The following is a 24,416-nucleotide window of genomic DNA, read 5'->3' on the forward strand; positions in this document are numbered from 1 at the left end:
ATGTCGTAGATTTCGGAGCAAACAAGAAATTGAATTGGATTTTAATATTGCAGTGCTTGGATTTCGGATTTGGTGCTTAAAACTTCTTGAAACTGTAACCGTATTTCATTCACCACAAATAACTATCTGATTGAATAGTTTTCTTATCAGATAGAGAAATAAAACGAGTCGCAAAGTCTAAAAGCAACATTTGTCTGCCTGGGCTGTACCTCTGCACGTTAGTCTGTTTCAGTGTGTGACCCCCCACCCCCTCCCTGATCAGTCGGGGGTGAGTGCGCTAATGTGCCTGGAGGCCGTTTTAATGAGTGTTTGCTGGAAAACGAAAAATACAAGAAGGATTTGTACGTTTTCACAACGGGGGAGTTTGCGTAAGTACTAGTAAATAATTTTCTCGAGTGTGTACGTTACACATGTTATTTGTTTAAAATTGGTATTATTATTTTGCTAGCTAGCAAACTCGCGGGATAAAGGATTGAAGTGCACTCAGTGCGATACAATACGGTGGCGCTATTCTAACAGTTAGTTATTGCAGGGTAACTTGTAGAATATGCTGTGAATTGAACCAAGATTACACAGCAGTAGCAGTAATACGAGTTACTTCCCTCAAGTGAAAGCGTTAAACGTTAGCCCGATGCTTAACTAGCCAACGTCAGGCTTTCTGATTGAAGGCTAAAAGCGACGTTGTCACCAAGTAAACAGAATATTGATGATATTTTTGTGTATCGCTGCAGCCTTTTCAAGTATTAACCTGGTGTCTTTGGGAACAGCTTAGGGGGAAATGACGGTAATATGACTGAACCATATGGGAAGAAAGAATAGGCACTTTTTGTGCTAGCGAAGTTTCCTCGCTTTCATTCAAAATCTGTTTATCATTAAACAATTGAAACATAATGGCTTCGAGCTGACATTGAGGCCTGTGGGGCACTATCAGCCACTGAGACAGTAGACAAGTGACTATTTCACACTTTAAGGCTGCCTGTTTATTTAAGGGAGATGAACAGTACATTCTAACTGTACATAATAATATCAATGATGATAGATTAAATAAATGGGTTTTTGAAAGACGCTTGTGCATTTTTAAAGTCTAAAGTGTTGAATTGATCTGAGTATGTCATGTGTTCAAAGCCTCTCCCAGTCAGTGCTGTTCTCTATGCCTGTCTTACTCTACATGATGTTATTAGCACAAACACTTTAAAGGTGATAATTAGGTCTACAACAATAACACAGACTGCAATGTAGTTAAGCGTCTTACAGTTAGTTTTGAATGAATGAACTTAAAAAACAACACAAGCAAAGATCTGTCTCCTCCTGTTTTTTGTGTCACATAAGAAAGAAGCATCAATATCTGATGAGAAGACTTATTCATTTGGCCTTTCACGTGGTCTTACTCAGGTGATGCGAAGTGAAATATGCATCCTTTTTATGGTAATGTGCTGGAAAATGTTGAAAATGGACATTAAACGTGCTTACAAAGTGCTTGAATTTGACCCTGAAAGGTGTATGAAGCCAGAAAAAGTCACACTTGGAGTAAAAACCTCTCATAGCAAGTTAATCATATTCAATTGATTTGATGCTTTCAGCACAAAATTTAGCCACACAGTCAGGACAGCGTCTGATTTACCTTCATCGGTAAACGTGTTTATGCAGTACATAGTAACAGTGTGGCTGAGTCCTCTGGTTCAAATCAGTTCCAGTACATTTGGAGATGTAAGTCTTAACCTTTCACATGCATCGGGAAGGAAAAAACATTTAATCTGCACAGTACTGCCGAAGTGCAGCGATACATTGTGAAGTGCACATTTGCATTTGTCATACAGTACCGAGCAAAAGTCTTGAACCACCCCCTTATTTTTTCGTGTTTTGCCAGGTCAGTCTGTGTTAACGGTGTTATTAACTGCATTCTTCAACTAAAGAAGTGAGAACAAATGATGTGGGGTTTTGTTTTTTTGCAGTAGGCTGCAGGTAAATGTGTACAGATGCAATTTAAAATTGGTTCTTTGTTAAGTTTTCTGGTCCTTTCCGTGACTTAGGTGTCTGTTTATGTTTGAATGTTTCAGAGATTAGTGTGAAGGGTCTTAACAGACAAAAAGTGGTCAAATACAAGCCCTGGATTAAAAATCAGAAACACTTTAAAAAGCCTGGAGAGCTATTCCTTAATACCACTTTAAAGATTACAGGGAAGTCCGGATCCCTGGAAGCAAATGAGGGATGGCTCAAGACTTTTGCACAGTGCTGTACATGTCATGTTCCCTGTTTTATAGCTCAGCTCAAACTGACACGTTCTCACTAACTGCTTCTCATTTTCTCCACAGTAAACTTTGACCACTTCCAGATACTGCGGGCCATCGGGAAAGGAAGCTTTGGAAAGGTAATGCAGCCTCCATTTTTCACGCCACTTGTATATTGTTTGCCCTTAATTACCCACCACGGTCGTCATCTCTAAAGAATCAGTGCAAGCGAAGCGAAAAGTGCTGGGATTACACTTTAGTTCTCGTGTGCTGCTGTTATTTAATAACAGTTATAAATGCAGCTGATGTAATTATTTCTATAAAGTCAGTTAGAGGAGAGCCGATTTCTATTTCATCTCACTCAATCTAGGTGGGAATTTTCTCATCCCAACAGGTAACGATGCTATGTGACAAATCATCGGTATGTGTAAATGTGCTTTTTGTTCTAATCATGAATCGCTTTGAAAAACACTACCTGATAGGGTTAAGGTTAAAGTTATGGATAGAGTTAATGTTAGGAGCCTCTGCTCCAAGTGTGTGTTACTGCTGCGAGCAGCGTTCGGTTGTTTTCAAATGGGAATCTGGAGCATCTCATAAGGATGCGGAAAGATACCTTTCACGTTACTATGAGATGCCTCAGGCCATGACAAACTTTTGGTATGTTATAAGAACTGAGGGCAGCTGTATTTGGGCCTTTATTGGCTACAGAGATTCATTAGAGGTAAGGGTAAGGAAATGTGGCTTCCAGTAATTGTCCTGAACATACACCTGAGAAAACTTCAAAATCAGAAAAAAAGCATCAAAGTAATCTTAAAATGTGTAATGTGCTTGTTACTCTGCTACAACTGGGATCATGTACCGCATAAAAAGACTAGATAGTCTATGTGATGTGGATGCTAGAGCGAAAGCCATGGTTGATATTTGACCTTGTAGTATTTTATAGTTTCCTTCCTGGAGCCAAATAGAGAAACAAATGAAGGCCCCAATTGCAAGAAGATGCTAGCATAAAACAAGCAATATAAAGACAACATATTCTGATCAAATAGCGCTGCAGTCATTGTCTTCATACTGGTAGTGATGATGCATTTCTGATAAATGCCTGTAAAAGAAAGACTAACCATATATGGTGCTCAGTGGTGAAACTGCTTTGTAAGTTCCTTACAAACCATTTTATACTGATTAAAAAACCAGAAATGAGAACGCTATATCTGAGCAGAGATAAGCAACAGACAGCTGTGAAAGTAAGATATTCAAATTCACTGAGCCAAAGACGCAGCTACAGAACTCATGACTCAAGAGTTTGCAAAATATATCCTTTCAAGAAACAAAGTTAAAAATGAGCTTATTGTTCATTATGATAGCGAGCGATATTCCACAGGGCATTGACAGATCCAAACCACTTCACACTTCACACACTTTAGAATTAATCCTGAACAGCTCACCACAACATTGTTTTCTCCACGGGATCTGCACACAGGAAAATAAATAATGATGGGACATACTGAACATTTGTGGAGAAATCCAGTACGTTTTTTATGAAGCACGTATCAAGGCTTGCTTATTTAAGAGTGAGTAATGTCTCTGATAAGAAAATTATTAGAGTCTTGCTGTTTCAGAAAGTGGTTTGAGTGCTGGTGTGATTAATGACCATATACAGTGGTCCCTGGTTTATCGCAGGAGTCACTGATAGATGAAATCCATGAAGTAGCCAACTTTATTTTTTACAATTATTATAGATGTTTTAAGGCTGTAAAACCCCTCACTACACACTTTATACACTTTTCCCAGGCAGGCATGAACATTTTCACACTTTTCTCTCTTGTTTGAACACTCTCAAAGTCTTGTAGAAAAATAAGTCCAGTGTTATAGAAGGAAACCAAAGGCACCCGCCGGTGACGATGTTTTGTCGACATTGTTGTGTTTGTTGGGGAGAAAACTTACAAACATACAGTACAGCACGTCAGAGTCACACTGCTAGCGATCGAAGCTTTATGTAAATTTGACCAGCTGAACGCATTCTGTACTGTACAGGAGACACAACACGAGATTGATTGACAATGGTCTAATTGTCTACAGCCAGTCAGGACGCAGAATACAATGCACTTAAAAAAATAAATAAAAAATGCAACAAAAAAGAAAAAATCAGCGAAACAGTGAGGGACCACTGTATGTGCTATTGGATCCCTGCAAAATTCTTCTGCTCATGTTGGAGATTCACCTTTTTCACCTCTTTTTGTGTGTGTGCCAAGCAACTGGGGTACAACAACACCTAATCTATATAATCTAAGCAGAGGTGCATCTATCCAAATCTTTACAGGCTTTCTGTGGGATACCCTTAAACCCCTGCCTACTTAGTACCACGTGAAAGGGTTTTTCTCCAGAGATGGAGAGGTTATTACCAAAAAGAGAAACCGGCTGAGCCAAGGCACAGCGGAAAAAATATTATTTTTAATTAAACTTTATTTTTATAGAACCAAATCACAAATGTGCTTTATATTGTACGATAAAACCCTACAGTAATACAAGGACAACAGAAGACCCAACAATTATATGAACCCCTATGAGCAAGTAGGGTGACACACAAGCAGGTAGGGATGGCATTCTCAATATCACTTATCAATATGATTCTCTTATTGATTCTTATTGGGTTGTAATTGGCTCCACGTTGAGATCTACAACCATCTCTAAGCAGCATATTAAAGGCATTACATTCATGCAGATGAATTGCATGCTGTGGGTCAAATGTTTGTGCATGTTGGAGGCATCGCCCGTTCTTATAGAGTTCAATACTGGGGAAACATGAACCTAGTCAAAAAAGTAATGCATTACACAGAACAGTGTTCTTAAAAGTATTGCAATGCATTATTTACTCATTACATCTGTCATTTTTTACAGTGTGGTATGTTGGAGCAGCAGTTTATCGGCAGCTGAGAGGAAGAGGTTGGATAAACTCATCAGGAAGGCCAGCTCTGTTCTGGGATGCACCCTGGACCCAGTGCAGGTGGTGGGAGACAGAAGGACTCTGGCCAAAATAACATCTCTGATGGACAGAGTCTCCCACCCCATGCATGTAGATGTTGCTGAACTGCAGAGCTCCTTCAGTGACAGACTGCTGCATCCTAGATGCATGAAGGAGCGTTTCCGCAGGTCCTTCCTCCCTGCAGCTGTCAGACTGTACAATCAGAACTGCTCCCAACAAACATAGATGTTTACATCAATGCTGTAACTGCAATAAGTTAGTTAATTAACCAATTCGCACTACAACCTGGTTTGCCTCTTACCTGTAATTATTTTTATTTAATTTAATAACTGTACAGTTCTCTCTGTTTATAGTAACCATTGTCCTTAATGTAAATATGTAAGAAAAATTGTGTATGTTTCTGTTCTGTGTCCTGTGTCCTGTTTGTTTGTATATTTGTCTTTTTGGCTGCTGTTACAACCAAATTTCCCCTTGTGGGACAATTAAAGGATTATTCTATTTTATTCTACTTTTGTGTTACTCTGTAAAATAGCTGAAACACATTGTCACATTATAACCAGTAACAGTATAAACCTTAGGAAACAGTCCCACACACCAACACAAATCCCGGTCCTAATGAGGACACACATATGAACTTTCTCTTAGTATTTAGGTATGAACACAATGTAACAATGAAAGCCATGCAGCCTTTAAAGCGATCGCCACAGTGATTCTACTTTGGAAACACGAACAGGTAGAAATGGAGGCGTCAAGCCTGATCGTTCAACCTGATTGTTTGGCCTGCAAATATGCAAGAAAACTTTTTTTTTCGTAAAACAGTAGAAAAGCCAGCTATGAGTGACAAACTACATTTGCGTGATGCTGTGGTCATGTGGTATTAAGTTTCTGAAACACAAACAGAGAAGTGGTACATTTTCTTAGAACTGGTGCACTGGTGATGTAGGTGATAATTTAAATGATTACATAAGGCGGTGCTGCTGAAATGTATAAAAATGAAAGTGACAAGAACCAAGTGTTCTTTGTTCCAGTTTGACTGACTTGAACGTAACAGCGTGTCTCAGCTACACTCTGCTCATCTCGAGTCTTCGCTCCTCATTTGGTAAGAATGTTTTGTTTGTGCAATAAAAATATTTAATTCTCAACAGGCTCATGTTCTACACCTCCAAGGAAGTATAACAACCCTCGCTCCTGCCACACTTTACCTACTTTTACAATCCAGACACGGGCTTAAAAACATGCTGACATTATCTGGGTTCTGTGAGCACACAAATCCTGCATAAGCTACATGCATGTACAGTTTGAGACCAGTCTTTATGTTAGATAATCTTTCATTTTCATTCACACTGACTATCAGATGTTGCCTATTCAGTCATGTATTTGATTTATTGTAATCTTTCGCCAGCTTCAGAGCCTTTCACCTGCTGCTCCACACGACCCACTTGTGCCTGAACCACTGCAGGTTAACCAACCAACCAACCAACCAACCAACCAACCAACAACCACTCATTCACTCATCAGTGAAGCAAAAATAAGGTAATCTCATGCTGGATGCCTTTTAGTGCAGCAAAGGTCGTGAGGTTCTTGAGTTGAGTTTTATTCGTTTTCAGATGTGCAGTGCAGATTTGTTATTACAGACCAAGCCACAATACACGAGGAGATGTGAGGAAAGCTTCCAGCGTTTACATTTATGATGATTTCATGTCCGAGTCGACGTTTAAGTTCTTGCAAATTGTTTCATTGTGTGATGTAAAGATTTCTGGCTGGCGATCAGTTTGTGAAAAGACAAAATCAAAATTCTAATGTGTCTCACTATAAGACATTTAGATTCAACAGCAATTTAAGACTCGGCCCCTTAGTTCCAGTAAAAGATACTCTTAATGCTTCTACACACCAAAACACTTATGATACGTTCATGCTCCATAGTCTGTGGGAACAGTTTGGGGATGGCCCCTTCCTGTTCCAACGTCACTGCACACCAGTGCACAAAACAAGATCCATAAAGACATGGATGAGCGAGTTTGGCCTGCACAGAGTCCTGATCTCAACCTGAAAGAACTGCTCATAAATAGAGCAGAGACTGCAAGTTAATGTGTGAGATCAGTGGCTGACCTCATAAATTCCCCATACACTCCTAAACGCTGTGGAAAGCATTTACAGGGAGGTCGACATCATATGGATTAAAAATAGGATGTAATTCAAGTTTATATGTGTGTGTGAAAGCAGAGGAACAGAATCTTTTGGCAACATAGTGTATGTAACAGTAGAATATGAATGAAGGGGAAGGAGTGTATGAGAAGTCCCTGAGCACCCAAAGACAAAAGCAAAGTAACTAAGCAATCATTCAGCAGCTGATCCGACGCTTCTTGCTGGGCTTGAAGCCAGAATAGGAGCAGGCTCAACAGGAGAGGGCTGGGTGATAGTTGAAGCCTCTGCTTCCTGTTAGATTTGTATTGTTGGATTGTCATTTATGCTTAGAAATATATATTTATATATGCTTAGAAGTATATATTCATTTGTAGATTGAAAGAATGTCTCATCCTAGGAGGTCTGTAACAACTCTGTGTAGCATGAAGAGGGGGGTGCGTTCACTCCTCTTCAGAGAGACACTTGGCTCCAGGCAGGTCTCTCTCATGCATGAGTAACACAAAGAACTTTGCCTACTTGTGTCTTGATTTTTGCTGTGTAGTAAACTGTGGTTTATGCTACAAACCTATCACTTCCCATTCTACTTTAGGAACCACAAGTTAGCATGTAGACTCAAATTTATTACATATTTGTTGCAATAATTTGTGCTTTTTCTGGATAAAATTCTCAATCAGAATATTGTTTCTGTTTTTTCTTCACCAGGTAATAATGAGGATCCTGTTTATCTGTTTGCTGCTCATTGCCACTGAGAGTTCAACGCTTGAAGAAACCCGCTATGGCCAGTTTAGAAGACAGCACATAAACGCCAAGATGACTGCAATGGATTGTGATAAGGTTATAAGAAGGAAACAGATCTACAATGTTGACAACAGCTGTAAAGATACCAACACGTTCATCCTTGATAATCCAAGTGAGATCAAAAACATTTGTGTTGAGGGAATATTTGATGAAACACTTCAAATGACAAAAAGTCACAAGATGTTCAAAGTTGTTAAGTGTGAACTAAGGAATGTGGGAGCCAGAAAACCCAGATGCCAGTATACTGGTAATCTCCTCACTAACAGATATGTTGCAGTTGCTTGTGAAAATAATTTACCTGTACACTTTGCAAGAGACATTCTGGTCTTAGACGGCTAACAACTAGTGTTAAGTATGTTCAGGAAAGCCCCTAATATTATTTTTTCTTTTCTCTTTGGTGGAAGCAAAACTTAGCTGTGAAGACTGTTAACCTGTAGCTAAACACACAATGAATTTGAATCTCTCTAAAACTGCAAAGTAATCACAGAACATCGAACGATTCCTGAAGCTCGTGTTGCTTTGAGTTTGTGGTCCAAAGCATTAACATGTCGTAACAGTAACATGCTGCCACTTGTTCAGTGATTCTGTCATCAGCCATGGCTGGCTTGTGACGCAGTGCCAAAGGTGACTGTGTTTCTGTGATACTTTTACAGTCTGGACGATGTCAATGACTAGTCTCATGATCACACACATTTCACTGAACACACATGAGCTGTTTCTGTCATGAATCGCTGTGCGGCAGGCAGGAGTTGGACCCAAAGTGCAGGACTCAGACTCAGGGAGGTGAACTCAAAAATCAGCTTTATTTGCTGGCAGGGAAAAAACATACAAACTAATCTAAACTGGGAACTTGGAAAACTCACAGAGAGACACACAGGGAGATCCACACAGCATGAGGGACGACGCGACACTGACTCAGAGAAACACAGGGTTTAAATACACTGGGAAGTAACGAGGGGAATGAGACACAGAAGGAGGGCACAGCTGGGAGAAATCAGGACTGACGAGACAAGCAAAGCAGGACGCATTCACATGAGACACGGACCATCAAAGTAAAACAGGAAGTATCACACAGAGACGCGAACTTGACACAGTGGAGACAGCAACTAAGAAACACAGAGACATAAACCATAAGGCAGAGGTCTAAGAACCAAAATACACAGGGAAATACTCAGCTGGGAACACAAGAGACTAGACTAGAGAGAGTAACAAAAAACCAACCATGAGAACATAATGCACAATGCAGAGTGACAGAAAACAAGAAACTCAAACATGCAAAGACACACAATTACACAGAACAGAGGGGACACAGAGAGACATGAAGGGCAAGGGATCAAAACTAGAAGCCATAGAATAAATCACACACAAGTACAATAATACAAAAATCACAAAGAACTAAAAACGCTGGGTCAGGAGACCCAGGACCGTGACAGTACCCCCCCCTCAAGGGCTGGCTCCAGACAGCCCAAACACAGAAAAACAAAACCAAACAGAAAACAACCCAGGGCGGGCGGCGGGGGCCCAGGACGGAGGGCTCGGAACAGAAAACAAAAGAAGAGCACAGCAAACACCGGAGCCCAAGAAAACAACCCAAACACAGAGCAGTTCAGGGGGCCGACCATGCGCAAGGCAACGGCGGCGACGTGGAAACAGTTCAGGAGGCCGGCCGTGCGCAAGGCAACGGCGGCGACGTGGAAACAGTTCAGGAGGCCGGCCGTGCGCAAGGCAACGGCGGCGGCGAAGGAGACAACGGAGCAGTTCAGGAGGCCGACCGCGCGGAAGGCAGCGGCGGCCCTCCAGTCTCAGGCGTGCTGGCCATGGTCTGGTGGGCACAGGACCAGACGAGGACGAAGACTCGGAGGCCGGACCAGACGAGGACGAAGACTCGGAGGCCGGACCAGACGAGGTTGCAGAGGCTGAGGCTGGACCAGGCGGAGCTGCAGAGGCTGAGGCTGGACCAGGCGGAGCTGCAGAGGCTGAGGCTGGACCAGGCGGAGCTGCAGAGGCTGAGGCTGGACCAGGCGGAGCTGCAGAGGCTGAGGCTGGACCAGGCGGAGCAGAAGCAGAAGCCAAAGCTGGATCAGAAGCAGAGGCTGAGACCGGACCAGGCGTAGCAGAAGCAGAGGCAGAGGCTGGCCCAGGCGTAGCAGAAGCACAGGCAGATGCAGCCGGACCAGGCGACGACGAGGCGGTCGCAGGTGGCGGCTGGACAGGCTCCTCGGGCCCTCCAGCTGATGCGGCGTGAGGCTGAACGGGCCCCTCGGACCCTCCAGCGGAGACAGGAGGCTGAACGGGCCCCTCGGACCCTCCAGCGGAGACAGGAGGCTGAACGGGCCCCTCGGACCCTCCAGCGGAGACGAGGAGGTGCTGGCCGGGCTCACTGGAACCCCCAGCGGACGAGGTAGATGGCGGCGTGGGAGCCGCGGAGTCCTGGATGAGCTCATCCGAGCTTCCAGCAGGAGCTGATGTAGAGCCAGAGAGGTTTGGGACCCCTGGCTGAATGTTAAGCCGAACAGAAGACCGTATTGCTATCGGGGACTGGGCCAATGGTTCAGGTGCGAGCTGAGCTACTGGAGATGCGGATGAGAGTGGGAGCTGAGCTACTGATGGTGGTGAAGTAGATAACTGCACGGGAGACTGAACTGAGGGCGTCTGCACTGGCACAGGGGACTGAACTGATGTCTGTTGTAACGGAGGTGGTGAGAGTGGAGTAGGCAGTGGAGTTGATGACTTCACAGGAGAATGAACCAGAGGTGAGTGCACAGGAGACTGAGCTAGAGGTGGTAGTGATAGTTGAGGGGAAAGTGGAGCTGGTGATTGAGTGGATGACTGTGCTAAGGGATGCTGCACTGGGGACACTGGAGACTGCACTAGAGACTGCAGTGACGGTTGTAGTGGAGGTGTAACGGGTGGAGGAGTGGCTGAAGTGGCTGCGGGTCGGGCAGCTAGTGGCTCAGCTACAGAGTGTATTAACGGCAGGGCTATGGGTTGAATGTCTGACTGAGTAGCAGCCTGAATGGCTGGGTGTAGTGATGGTGGTGGTGGAGGCGGCGACTGGGCTTTAGGCCGGGCGGCTAACTGAGCTGAGGGCTGGGGAACACACAGTTCATTTTTAACCGAACCCTCAGGACCCTTCATTTCAGTTTGTAGCTCACAACCATCTGAGTCTAAAACAGTCTTTGGATCCTTGGAGTTATTGAGCACAGAGACACCAATCTTCCTAGTTTCATGGATAGGCTCGAAAGGAACAGGAGTGACACAGTTTGAATGGCTCAATGGGCCAGAATAATTGTCCTTAAAATAAGCAGTTCTTTCATTTCCGGTGCCGCTTACACAACAAGCCGGCCCGGAATTAACAGTTTTTATTTCTGCAGGAGCCAAAAGAGTAGCTCCACCACTCACCCTAGCCGACTGTACAGGAAGAAATCCAGGCCCTCGCTGGGGCTGTGAATGCTGGCGGGGTGTCTGCCGCTTCCCTGTTGAAGAGGGAGAAGGGCTGGCTGAAGGTGATGTGGGAAAACTCGGCTGCAGTTGCTCCTGCTGCGGTGTGGAAATGTTGGGTGCACTGGGGGGAACAATGATAATCCCCAGCATTTTATAAAATGCCTGTGCTGGCGTGAGCTGGTTGCTCGCAGGCTCATAGTATTCCTCGCGGTGCCGCCTCGGGTGCTTTCCTCGGGTCCGGGTCGCAGGCGTCAACAGTGGAGAGGAAACAGAAAAGTGAGTAGACGGGTTAGTGGCAAACGAAGACGACCGGCTACACGGAGGACCCCCAAGAACCAACCGGGTCCCATCAAAAGCCAAGCGGCGCCTCCTCATTGAGTCCGCTGGATCCTTTTTGTGGTCGCGTCATTCTGTCATGAATCGCTGTGCGGCAGGCAGGAGTTGGACCCAAAGTGCAGGACTCACAGACTCAGGGAGGTGAACTCAAAACTCAGCTTTATTTGCTGGCAGGGAAAAAACATACAAACTAATCTAAACTGGGAACTTGGAAAACTCACAGAGAGACACACAGGGAGATCCACACAGCATGAGGGACGACGCGACACTGACTCAGAGAAACACAGGGTTTAAATACACTGGGAAGTAACGAGGGGAATGAGACACAGAAGGAGGGCACAGCTGGGAGAAATCAGGACTGACGAGACAAGCAAAGCAGGACGCATTCACATGAGACACGGACCATCAAAGTAAAACAGGAAGTATCACACAGAGACGCGAACTTGACACAGTGGAGACAGCAACTAAGAAATACAGAGACATAAACCATAAGGCAGAGGTCTAAGAACCAAAATACACAGGGAAATACTCAGCTGGGAACACAAGAGACTAGACTAGAGAGAGTAACAAAAAACCAACCATGAGAACATAATGCACAATGCAGAGTGACAGAAAACAAGAAACTCAAACATGCAAAGACACACAATTACACAGAACAGAGGGGACACAGAGAGACATGAAGGGCAAGGGATCAAAACTAGAAGCCATAGAATAAATCACACACAAGTACAATAATACAAAAATCACAAAGAACTAAAAACGCTGGGTCAGGAGACCCAGGACCGTGACAGTTTCTCTGTCAGTCACAGCAGGAGGAAGACTGTCACTTTTTTGTCTTTTTACCTTTGACTCTGTCATTTCTTTTGGAGCTTAGTAAACAACCTGAACACGCGTTAGCCACTTTTTAATTTCTTTCTTTGTTTTTAGCAGCATTCCAGGGCTGTGTGCTGCCCAGCAATTTTGTTTTTCAAAGCATGTTTCTTGTGTTTGAGCAATAAAAAAAGTTACTAAAAAAACCATCTGGTTACACGTCATTTTTCTTTATACTACCTGAGCTGGTACATAATAAATACAACAATAAATACTGTACCTTCTACAACACGACTTGTGTAGATGAGTTAGTAATATCTCTCCCGAGCTTGCAGAATTAACTAAATTAAACCACATCCCACTTTTAAAGACAGTAGAAGGCGACCTGGCTAGATGGATTTCTCTACCCATATCACTCATGGGAAGGGTCGCCGCTATAAAAATGATGGTCTTGCCAAAAATAAACTATTTATTTTCAATGATCCTAAATAAGCCATCACAAGATTGGTTCAGATCTCTAGACTCGTATATTTCTAAATTCCTTTGGAAAGATAAATCCCCACGTATCAGCTTAAAAACACTACAAAGGACCAAGGATAAAGGAGGATTAGATCTGCCTAACTTTAATCACTACTTTTTAGCCAACAGGCTTCAGTTCATCTCTAGATGGTTTAAACACATCTTCTTAGATGAAACCTGGATAGATGTAGAACAGGCACTATGTAATAACCTAGAGATTTCAGACCTACCATTTATCAGCTCAAACATCAAACGACATGAATGCTTTAAAAGCATCAATATCAGCTCTTCTCTGACAGCATGGTGGGAGTTTCTAAAATTGACGGCGTCTTCATTAATCCCATGCAAACGTACACCTATCTGGAACTATCCGGACATATTACAAAACAATAACATGATAAACTTTCCAGTTTGGAGTTATAAAGGAATTAAAAACTTGGAACATATATTGGAAGGAACAGACTTTATTTTATTTGTCAGACTAGTTACACAATATGGGATCAACAAGAAAATACTTTTGGAATATCAACAAATTAAATCCATAGTAAAAAAAAGAAATTTAATTCCAGTGAAGCTGAATTACAAACACCACCAAGTGTGGTACAATTTTTTACTCTAACCCCCCCCCCAAAAAATTATTGTCTAAAATATACAGCACACTTTCTAAAGTAGATGAATCAATATCCCTTCCGATTGCAAAATGGGAAGCAGATTTATCAATCAGCTTAGACCAAATCCTTTGGTCTCAGATATGCTTAAAAACCTTTCAATGGATCAGAAATCCCAGTTTGCCATTAATACAATACAAAATATTACACAGAGTGCACTATACTGGTCATAGGATGTTCAAGATCGGCTATACGTCTTCCAACAACTGCTCACACTGCACAGCAAATACACCGGACAATTATATCCACGCTCTTTGGTTCTGTCCACCAGTTCAGAAGTTTTGGCGCAAGATATGTGACGACTTATCAAAGTGTCTGAAATGTAACATTCCAGCCTCCCCTTTAGTATGCTTGCTGGGCAACTTGGATGAGGTCACTACAGAAATAAACACAGCCCACGTTGTTTTTACGGCCCTATGCATTGCCAAGAAAATGGTCCTCATTAACTGGAAAAATAAAAATAATCTTAATTCTAACCAATATAAAAACCATCTAATAGATCACATTAGTCTTGATACAGCCTCTGCCATCACATTTGATCAATCCCTCTGGACTACTTTGATTGGCTTCATCACCTAGTGGGGGTGGGGGGTCATGGTTTAGTTCTGCCTTCGCTATTGTGGTTGATATGGGGGTCGGGACGGCCTTAGGGCATCTAGGGATTCCCTAGGGACGTTTTCCCTGTGGCCATGACCTGGTAAGGGGCTCTGGTGGCTCTTAGATGGTGTTTTCCTTGTGGCTGCTTACAGCGGAGATGGGGGAGGGTCTGTGCTGGTGGACGTTGGTTACTGGCCTGGTAGCCTGGCTGCCCCTGGGTGGGTCCGGGATGGGCGTGGAGGCTTGGGGGTCTGGGGGTGCTCCGCCCCCAGGCTGGGGCTCTGGCTGGGCCTTGGGGCCTTGGGTCCTGGTTGTTGTGTCGCCGGGGTGGTGCATGGGGGCTCAGCCCCGGAGCGGGGGACCTCTGGTGCATCGGCCTGAATGGAGGGCTCTCTAACTGGTGGGGAGGCTGTTACATCTTTGCAGGAGGTCTCCTCTCTACAGGAGCAGACTCTGCAGGTGGGGGAAAGATATTGGAGAGGTGGAGAATGACTCAACCTGGGTGTCTATTGTCTTGTGTAGTCTGGGAGAAGATTGGATGACGGGGTGGGTGCATTTTTCTCTGCAGTGGGGTCGGGTGGGCTGTCCCGGACTCTGTGGGGCCGGGTGGTGCTGCTGCTGTGGGTCCCGGTCCGGATGGGCCTGGGCCCTCTTGCCCCGGTGGGTTCCAGAGTGTGGGGGTGCCTACTGGGGTCAGCGGGGGAGCTTGGGTGTAAGACTCCACCTCTCTGGGGACATCTCGGGCTCTCCGAGGTGTGGAGACCTCTCCCCCCTCGGCACGCTCCCTGCCGGTGGCTGGTGTTGGTGTGTTGGTGGTTCTGGGGGCGACTGTGGCTCAGGGATTTGGGAAGCCTCGCTTCTGTCAGTCTGCCCCAGGGCAGCTGTGGCTACAACTGTAGCTTGCCTCCACCAGTCTTATGAATGTGAGAGTGAATGAATAGTGGAATTGTAAAGCGCTTTGGGTGCCTAGAAAAACTCTATATAAATGCAATCCATTATTGTTATTCGTTTTGGTGTCTGGGGCGGGGCGCTCATGTATTTACCGACTCACTCCTGGTGGCCGATTGGCGGGGCCTGGCACCTGTGGCCCAGCTAGGCCCCTTACGGGGGGTCGGGTGCCCTCAGGCCTCTCGGCCTGATACCCGGTCTTCTCTGGCACAGCTGGCTGCTGGCAGAGCCCGCGGGCACATCACTGCAACCCCCTCTGGCCTCTGCTCCGTGGCTGCTGGGTGACCTCTCGTTTGGGGCTCTCCTCAGCTTTTCCCAGGAGGGTGGCACGTTGGCCCCCTGGTGGTCCTCCTCGGGTCCTCGTACTCTGGGGCCTCTGGATGTCTGGGGCCTGGATCTCCTCCATACCTGCTTCATGCCCTGGGGGACGGGGCTATGGCTCCCCACACTCCCTAGCAGATCGTTACATGGAGAAACCTTTTGAATACAAGCGTGCTGATCCACACAGGTGTGTACACAGGTGTGCACACAGGTGTTCACAGACACAAACTACACCTTTCTTGGCTGCTGCCTGAAAGCACATTGTGCGCTGTCGATCTTGCGTGCTGTAACATAACATCTAATATTTGGTATCTACTGTTATCTACTGTTAGCTGTTTTATTGTGATGGTGCTATATTTATTATGTTGCTCTTTCTTGTTTGTTTTCTCTTCTGTTTTTTCTTATCTCCATACAGGTGATCCAGGTGTTTTGTTTCTTTTTCTTTTTTTCTTCCCCCCTTTCTCACCGTCTCTTCTCCCCTCTATTTTTTTTTCTCCCCCTCTCTTTCTTTCATTCTTTCTCCCTGTCCTATCCCCCAGTCATGTCTGTCCCATCTGTAACAACCAAAAATCAAATCAAATAAATATATAATTATAATAAAGGTCAATCAAATGGCCCAAACGCAAGACCGTGATGATCCAATTGGTAAAGTAAAGCCGCTTGGCATCTTTCTTGGCCTTCAGACAACAATTCTGATGGCTAAAGATCCAAACGGGACAGGCAAAAAAAAAAAAAAAAAGATGAGTCAGTGAAGCAAACTGATCAGCTGTCTTATTGTGTCTTTTGTGTGTTTGGTTTTGTGTATTCAATGAACCGAACGCCGTCTTTACTGCACGAGGGTGTGACCATCCACATCCTTTCATCTGTCCACTGTCAGCCAATAATTTTATAAAAATCTGGCCAAGTCTTCCAAGTGTGCGTGCTTTTCCTTCTGACCAGATGCAGATTTCTGTACCATCACTTTATTGCCCTTATACTGTTCAGCACACAGTGTATGTGCGCTAAAACAGAAACTGTTTCACTGCTTCTTTGTAGTGGCAGGTTACAAAACATCATAAGATGCTGAGTGGCCATACAAGATGGAATTTGGTTAGCAACAACTCTCTGAGGCCTTTACTGTGAAACACAACGCTGTCTTATCCGGTTAACTTCAAGATTTAATGTGGGATTTTTTTGTAATCCAAGACATAATGCCAGGTCAACTCATGCTTTGAACCTAATCTGCTCCAGAGCAAATCATGTTCCAAATGTGAGATCAACAGGTAGAAAATCACCACCTACTAACCAGTAAGACCGAAAAAGAACAAAATAAATAAAATCCCCGATCCTGGAAGATCCCTCAGACCACTGTGTGCAGAGAGTAGGAGGGTGTAATGTCTTTGTCTTTCCATGATGAGCAACAATAATGAACATAGATTCTCTACAACAACTTTATTGTTTTGGAAGTATTAATATATTATCCCAAAACTTCTACATTTAACCTTTTAATCAGACCAGCAAAAATCTAGTATTGAATTTTAGCAGCAGTCATAAAAAATTATTTGCTAAAAGCATTTTTGCAGCTGAATATTTTAAATTACAGTTAACTTTACTTTTTGGCTGTTTTACCTGTAAGACATTAAAATAACATGCTAAGGTTTAATAGTCTATATGGAATACACTCTGAGGCCTGGGCAGTGTTGTGCTAATAAGAGAAGGTTTGTGTGTGCAGTGAAACAGTAATTTTTTGTATTTCACAATTTATTGATATGTTTGATCCTTTCTGACCTGCGTTAATGAAGCAGTCATTAGAGCACCATGTCCGCTACAATAGTTCTGTAGTTTGATGCTTGAGTCGTTGCAGACTTGTTGAAACTCCCTCACCCGTCAAAGCAGCGTCTTTGTTATTCGAGTCCAGCAGATGGCAGTGTTTCACTGTCATATGACGGCTGTCTGAAGCTTCAATATGATTGTTCGTTTAAATTAGATCGTTTTATACAATAGTTTGTGTTTGCTAGGTTTGCTATGCAACAGTGGGGAGGAAAAACTCCTTTTTAACAGGAATATCTAGACATGAGTGATTACTGCAGTGGGGCACTATCTGTGCTATCTATAAGAAATGTTAGCAACAATAAAACTCTGAGGATCAGGGCTCCATTTCACTCCAGTGTTCAGTGGCATTTTAAAAGAGTGAATACCGACGCTGAATGTCTTTGTAAAGCAAAAGCACTTTGTTAGCCTTTACAGAGCAAAGCTATGGATCAATGTGCAGTGAAGAAAAATCCAGGTGGCCAGTCTGTCCTTTCCTAACCAATCACAGAGCTCCTTACATTGTTGCGCTGGAGAATAACTAAATATAATATAAAGATGATATTGAAAATAATCTTTTGTAGAGTCACTACTTAGTGGGCAGAGGACAGTTATCACTTTGCTGGATGCTTTAAAGTCACATGTTCTGTATTTGCTGTATGCTAGACTTGTAGTCAAGACCGCCTAATCCGAGACCAAGACAAGACCAAGACCAGAGGGTATCGAGACCAAGACCGAGACCAAGACCAGAGGGTATCGAGACCAAGACCAAGACCAAGTTGAGACGAGACCAAGACCGAGACAAAAAAAGTCTTTAAACTGCAGCCAGATGCTATTCTATATACATATGCAGGACACCTTAAACTAGTTTTTTAATTAAGCAGCAAGGCAGAACAAAGTCGGGCCTGTATCAAGACACGAGGACTAAACCCCAATTCAACCAGACCCAGAACTGATCCGGAATTAAAACAGGACTACAACAGTAACCAAGACAGAACCAGAATCAGAACTAGATGATAGTAGCACTAAAAATCATCATAGACCTGCACTACACTTATTTTTTAATTCTACCAAAGTACAATATTTAGATTGAGAAAGGTTTATATAATTATTTAGCCTTGTTGTGCAAACAAGCCTGCATAACTTAATAAATATAGAATTTGAAAAGTAACAAATGGTATCTAAAAAGAAACACTAGGTACTAGGTACATGTTCTGATGAGTTTTGGCAAACAACCATTTGACTAACATGTGTGTCTCACCTGCTCTTGTTCCATCTCTGTTCTGTCGTCATTCTCTCTCTCCCTCTCTGCTCCTCTCTCTCCCTCTCTCTCTCTCTCTCTCTCTCTCTCCTCTCTCTCTGTTCCTCTCTCTCCCTCTCTGCTCCTCTCTCTCTCCCTCCCTCTCTCTCCCTCTTTGTGCTGACAATCAAGCCAAACACCAACATCATCAAATATACAGTTGAAACCAGATATTTACAAACTCTTCAGATAAAAACAAAAACACTTTTTTAATTGTAACATCAAATCAGACTAAATGTTTATTTTTTATGTTGATAAATATAAAAAACATATTTGTTAACTTTAAGAGTAAAGAGAGAAACTATCTGTATTTCTTAATTGCAAATGGCACCAAACTGTATTCAAAATTGAGCCACACTTATGGAGCTCCACAATTCTTTTCCTGGTGTTTTGGTTGACATCTCTTGATTTTCCCATGTCACAGAAACAGGCTCTGTGTTTTGCCTTATATGCATCCACAGCTGTGCCACCAGTTTACTCACATGGACTCTACTAACCTATCAGAAGCTTCTTCAGCTCAGAATCGAATCGTCTGGAGTTTCTTATTAATTAACAATAAACTTAGTGTACATGTACTCCTACATTTGATGAAAGTGATTAAAATAGACAGCTCCCTCTTTTTATTCTGACATTTAACTAATTCAAAAGATATTTCAACATTTATTTATCTAAAACAAAAGTTTACTCTAAATTGATGTTTAACAGTAAAAAAAGTTTTTATGTTTTCTCCATAAAGTGTATGTAAATATCTGGTTTCAAGTGTGAATATACTGCTGTGTATTGAAATTCCTCTTGTTTTGCATAGATATACTGAACAACATCCAAAGCATAATATATAAAATAACATCTACCTGAGTTTTTTCTTTGAAAGAAGCTCCTTATGTCCATTGTTGTGTACATCAGTACACAATTGAAACCGATTTAGAGAGTTTGTTTAGCCGTGGAGGGTAACAACTGAAAATATGAAATGTAAGCTAAGACTAAAAAATCAGCATTGCTGTTCGGCTTTTTATTTATCCATTTGTTGATTCACTCGAAGAGCAAGTAACGCAACCAAGTGATCAGTTTGATATCAATCTTTTGTGATACACCGTCATATTTACATTATTAGTTCAGTACGAATGATTTGCTTTGGTACCTGGTCAAACTTAAGCTCTCCTCTGTCTGCAGCAAACTCGCAGGCAGCAGCTTCTCCCCCCTCGCTCACATGGGTGCTGTGCTCAGTCGCCCAGTGCCTGAGCTCGGATCATACCAAAATTAGGGGGAATTTACGACGGTGCGCTCTGTGCTTCGTGTGTTGTTTTTGTTTTATACAGTTGTCAGTCAGGCATCTAACTAACAAATTACACTCCAAAAGACCCCATGCTTCTGAAAAAATGACCCGGGCTTAAGCCCAGTAAGCCACCCCCCCCCCCCCGCTCCGCTGATGGTTGACTCCAAATCTCCCGAACACTATGTCGATTTGAGAACGCAGGACCGAAACAGCGAGACCAAGACCGAGACCAAGACCACGTAAAAGTGGTCTCGAGACATCCAACTCTACTGTATGCAGATTAGCAGGATATTAACAGTTTAACAGCTTTCATTAGACTTCATATGATAATCAACAGTGAAGTGTTTCTCTTTCAGTGTTTATTCTTGCTCATTGAATGGTCTCTGTTCAGATAATATGCTGCACTCATCTCATGTTTCTTTAAATCACTTGTCCAGCTGTCAAACTCTGAAAGAGTTACAGTTTCACCACTGAGCACTTTGAATGGTTATTCTTTTATTTAAAAGCACTTATTCTAGCTGCATCATCAATACGACAAAAACTGTGACTTTAGCAAAAGTTTATCTAAAAATATTTAGGGGGAAATGTTCCTACACCCCTCATGTAAACGTTACACCTCCAAAAGGGAGAAATAATCAGAATAAGGCGTAATCATTGTCTTGATAATAATGACCATGAAAATGAAACTAGGCCTACCTTTAGTTCAGCACACTCAGTGTTGCATAAAGACATGCGAACATGCCATCATCCATTCTGGAGCCTACTTTTAAAAAGAGCGAGCTGTTTATTCTGGCTGAGTAGCAAACAGAACCAACCATGAAAACCTAAACTGGGAAAACACTCGGAAACCTTGAACACTGGGAATATGGAGACACAGGGGGTAGGTGAACAGGCACTCTGACAAAGGACAGAGGAAAACAGAGACAATATATATAAGACAAGAAGTAACACAGACACCCTTTTCGGTGACAAAAAAGAGAAAATATCCAGTGAAAGGCAGTTCTCTTGGAAAAACTGCCTTATTGATGTCAACGGTCAGAGAAAAATGTCTGATAGGAAGGCAACCGTAGCTCATACAACCATTTGTTGCAACCAAAGAATGCAGAAGAGCGTTTTGGTCAGCTAAGAACAGGAAATTGAAGCTACAGTTCTCAAAATTTGACATGAGAAGATTGGATAAATGTTGCCTGGTCTGATGAGTCTTGATTTCTGCTCTGACATGCAGATGGTCGGGTCAGAATTTGGCATAAATAGCATGAAAGGATGGATCCATGCTGCCTTATGTCAGCTGTGCAGACTAGTGGTGGTGGTGTCACTGTGGGGGGAAGGGGCGGTATTTTTTTGCTGAAACGTTACATAGTGAGTGTGTGTGTGTGTGTGTGTGTGTGTGTGTGAGTGTGTGTGTGTGTGTGTGTGTGTGTGTGTGTGTGTGTGTGTGTGTGAGTGAGAGAGAGAGAGAGAGAGAGAGAGAGAACAACTTGAAACAAACTGCAGCAATAAGGGCAAACTAGTGCACAGTTATGTTTACGTGAGCGTTATTTTGTATGCATTTGTACAGTTCCATAACTGTGAGAATACATTGATAGCATTTAACTCTAGTAACAGGCATTTGTACCAGTAAGCATGAAAAAGTAGGGAAAAGAACTAGTATGTAAGCACTGACTAGTACTGTAAAGTATATGTGTATATAGGTCAATCGTGGCTCAAGAGTTCGCAGTTCATCCTGTAATTGGAAGGTTGCCAGATTGAGCCCCGCCTCCGACAGTCTCGGTCGTTGTGTCCCGGGGCAAGACACTTCACCCGTTGCCTACTGGTGGTGGTCAGAGGGCCCGGTGGCGCCAGTGTCCGGCAGCCTCGCCTCTGTCAGTGCGCCCCAGGGCAGCTGTGGCTACAATGTAGCTGCCATCACCAGTGTGTGAATGTGTGAATGACTGAATGTAGTGTAAAGCTCTTTGGGGTCCTTGGGGACTAAGTAAAGCGCTGTACAAATACAGGCCATTTACTGTGCATGTGTTTATGCTCAAGTGTATGAATAAATTAGTCAGTTTTAAACAGTTGCAATTTAAACAGTAGAAGAGTGGCACTATATTTATATATTTATAAAGAATTTCAAACAACAATTAATTGATGCTCAAAGCAGGTTTATTTAATTAATATCCAGATTTCCAATTAGTTCCGAATTCATTCAGCAGCAAATCACATCACCAGTCACTTCAAGGCTGTATGTATTATTGTAAGGTAGACCCTACAATAATACATACAGAGAACCCAACAATCATATGACCCCCTATGAGCAAGCACTTTGGCGACAGTGGGAAGGAAAAACTCCCTTTTTACAGGAAGAAACCTCCGGCAGAACCAGGCTCAGGTCGGGGCGGCCATCTGCTGCGACCGGTTGGGGTGAGAGACTGAAGACGTTTGTTGTAGGTCTGATTGAAGGACTGATGTGATGGTAAGTTGTCTGCTGCTCCGCTTTGAATATTGAGAGATTAGTTGATGGATTTCAAGCCAAATTGTGCCCAAGTTTAAGACCACATTCATTGCTTTTTTTTGTTGATGTTATTGTTTTGGGCTTTTTTTCCACAAGAATTTCTAGCTCCCCTAGAATTCTGGCCACCCAAACGATGATTGCTGCTGAGAGAGCACAAGGTTTTGTCCCCCTGTACTATTCATGTCAGTGCAGGGGGTTCTCCTTGAGAGGCCAGGGTCGAAAAAGGGATGCTTCAGAACCTCCGAGGGTGTTATGCGCAGATTTGCATCCAAGGCCAACATTTCTTTGATTAGCCTTACAAATAATGTTTGGCCATTTTCCGGTCCTCGCCTAACTTTCAGCAGTTTTTCGAGGTCATCGAGACACTTAAGTTTTATATATCGAGTTTCCTTGGATCGATAATGTGTCTCGTATTGAAATTGTTCTTGGGTCTTAAATGTCCAGCGCTGTTTGTTGTAGTTATCCTCGATGAAGTAGCTGTCAGTGTACAGGCCAGACTCTAGGAGATGATCTGGTAGCTGACCCTGGGTTTCAATTATGAATTTTAAAACATCATAATCGTCTTCCCCAGGATAGAGAGGCACCCCTGTAGCAAGCTCCACAGCTACCAGCCCCAGAGACCACATGTCGATTGCTTCGTGGTATGGAATGCCAAGCATAACCTCAGGTGCACAATAACCAATTGTCCCCACACGGTCACCAGGAATCACTGCAGAAGCAGGACATGCGAGGCCAAAGTCTATGAGTTTGACTTTGACGGGAGACTCACTGCGGTTCACAACCATGATGTTTCCAGGTTTGAGGTCAGCATGCACTATTCCCACAGAACCCAGGTGGAACAGAGCATTTGCAAGCTGATGCAAAATTGGCCTGAGTTCTCTCATTGGGAGACCTCGGTTATTCCGGTCCCCAATGTAGTCCCACAGGCTTTGGTCGAGCAATTCGAAATTCAAGCAAATGCGCTGTCCATCGAGGAAATAGTCGTTCCATTCCACAATGTTGCACCTGTCTGGATCCAAGCGTCGTAGCTGCTCCAGGATGAAAATTTCCAGTTTTGCCTGGAGCAGAATTTCAGGGTCGCTCTTGTTGACTTTAATAGCAACGGTTTTGTTGTTTTTTGTATCGCGACATCTGGTTACCAAACCAAAGCCTCCTTCTCCAAGGAAAGCCTCTACCACGTGGTGATCTCCTAAAATGGTCCCTTCCGTTATTTGAAGATCATCTTCAGAGGCAGATGGGTTGGCTGAGGTGTTGATGTCTCCTTTTTGAGGAAATTCAACTGAGTTTTGGAAACTGCAGCTGAATTTTTGCAATCCATGACTTTTCCAGCTTGAAGGCTGCTGAGAGAGCACAAGGAGTTCTCCCCCTGTACTATTCATGTCAGTGCAGGGGGTTCTCCTTGAGAGGCCAGGGTTGAAAAAGGGATGCTTCAGAACCTCCGAGGGTGTTATGCGCTGATTTGCATCCAAGGCCAACATTTCTTTGATTAGCCTTACAAATAATGTTTGGCCATTTTCCGGTCCTCGCCTAACTTTCAGCAGTTGTTCGAGGTCATCGAGACACTTAAGTTTTATCGATCGAGTTTCCTTGGATCGATAATCTGTCTCATATTGAAATTGTTCTTGGGTCTTAAATGTCCAGCGCTGTTCCTTGTGGTTATCCTCGATGAAATAGCTGTCAGTGTACAAGCCAGACTCTAGGAGATGATCTGGTAGCTGACCCTGGGTTTCAATTATGAATTTCAAAACGTCATAATCGTCTTCCCCAGGA

General features: G+C 43.4%; 3 long non-coding RNA genes across 3 annotated transcripts in view; all 3 read left to right on the forward strand.

The window, feature by feature from the left end:
- The window catches only part of LOC145424315 (uncharacterized), a 98,155-nt gene that overhangs the window by 6,672 nt on the left and 67,067 nt on the right, over positions 1 to 24,416 (forward strand). The window lies entirely within an intron of this gene.
- On the forward strand, positions 251 to 5,711 carry LOC145424170 (uncharacterized). Its single transcript, XR_013905143.1, has 3 exons — positions 251 to 368; positions 2,313 to 2,368; positions 5,124 to 5,711. It is a non-coding gene; the product is annotated as an uncharacterized LOC145424170 (long non-coding RNA).
- LOC113016475 (uncharacterized) lies at positions 6,223 to 8,865 on the forward strand. Its single transcript, XR_003271253.2, has 3 exons — positions 6,223 to 6,307; positions 6,611 to 6,741; positions 8,056 to 8,865. It is a non-coding gene; the product is annotated as an uncharacterized LOC113016475 (long non-coding RNA).

This window comes from Astatotilapia calliptera, chromosome 23 (genome assembly GCF_964374335.1).
Source record: "Astatotilapia calliptera chromosome 23, fAstCal68.1, whole genome shotgun sequence".
In the NCBI taxonomy this organism is placed as follows: Eukaryota; Metazoa; Chordata; class Actinopteri; order Cichliformes; family Cichlidae; genus Astatotilapia; species Astatotilapia calliptera.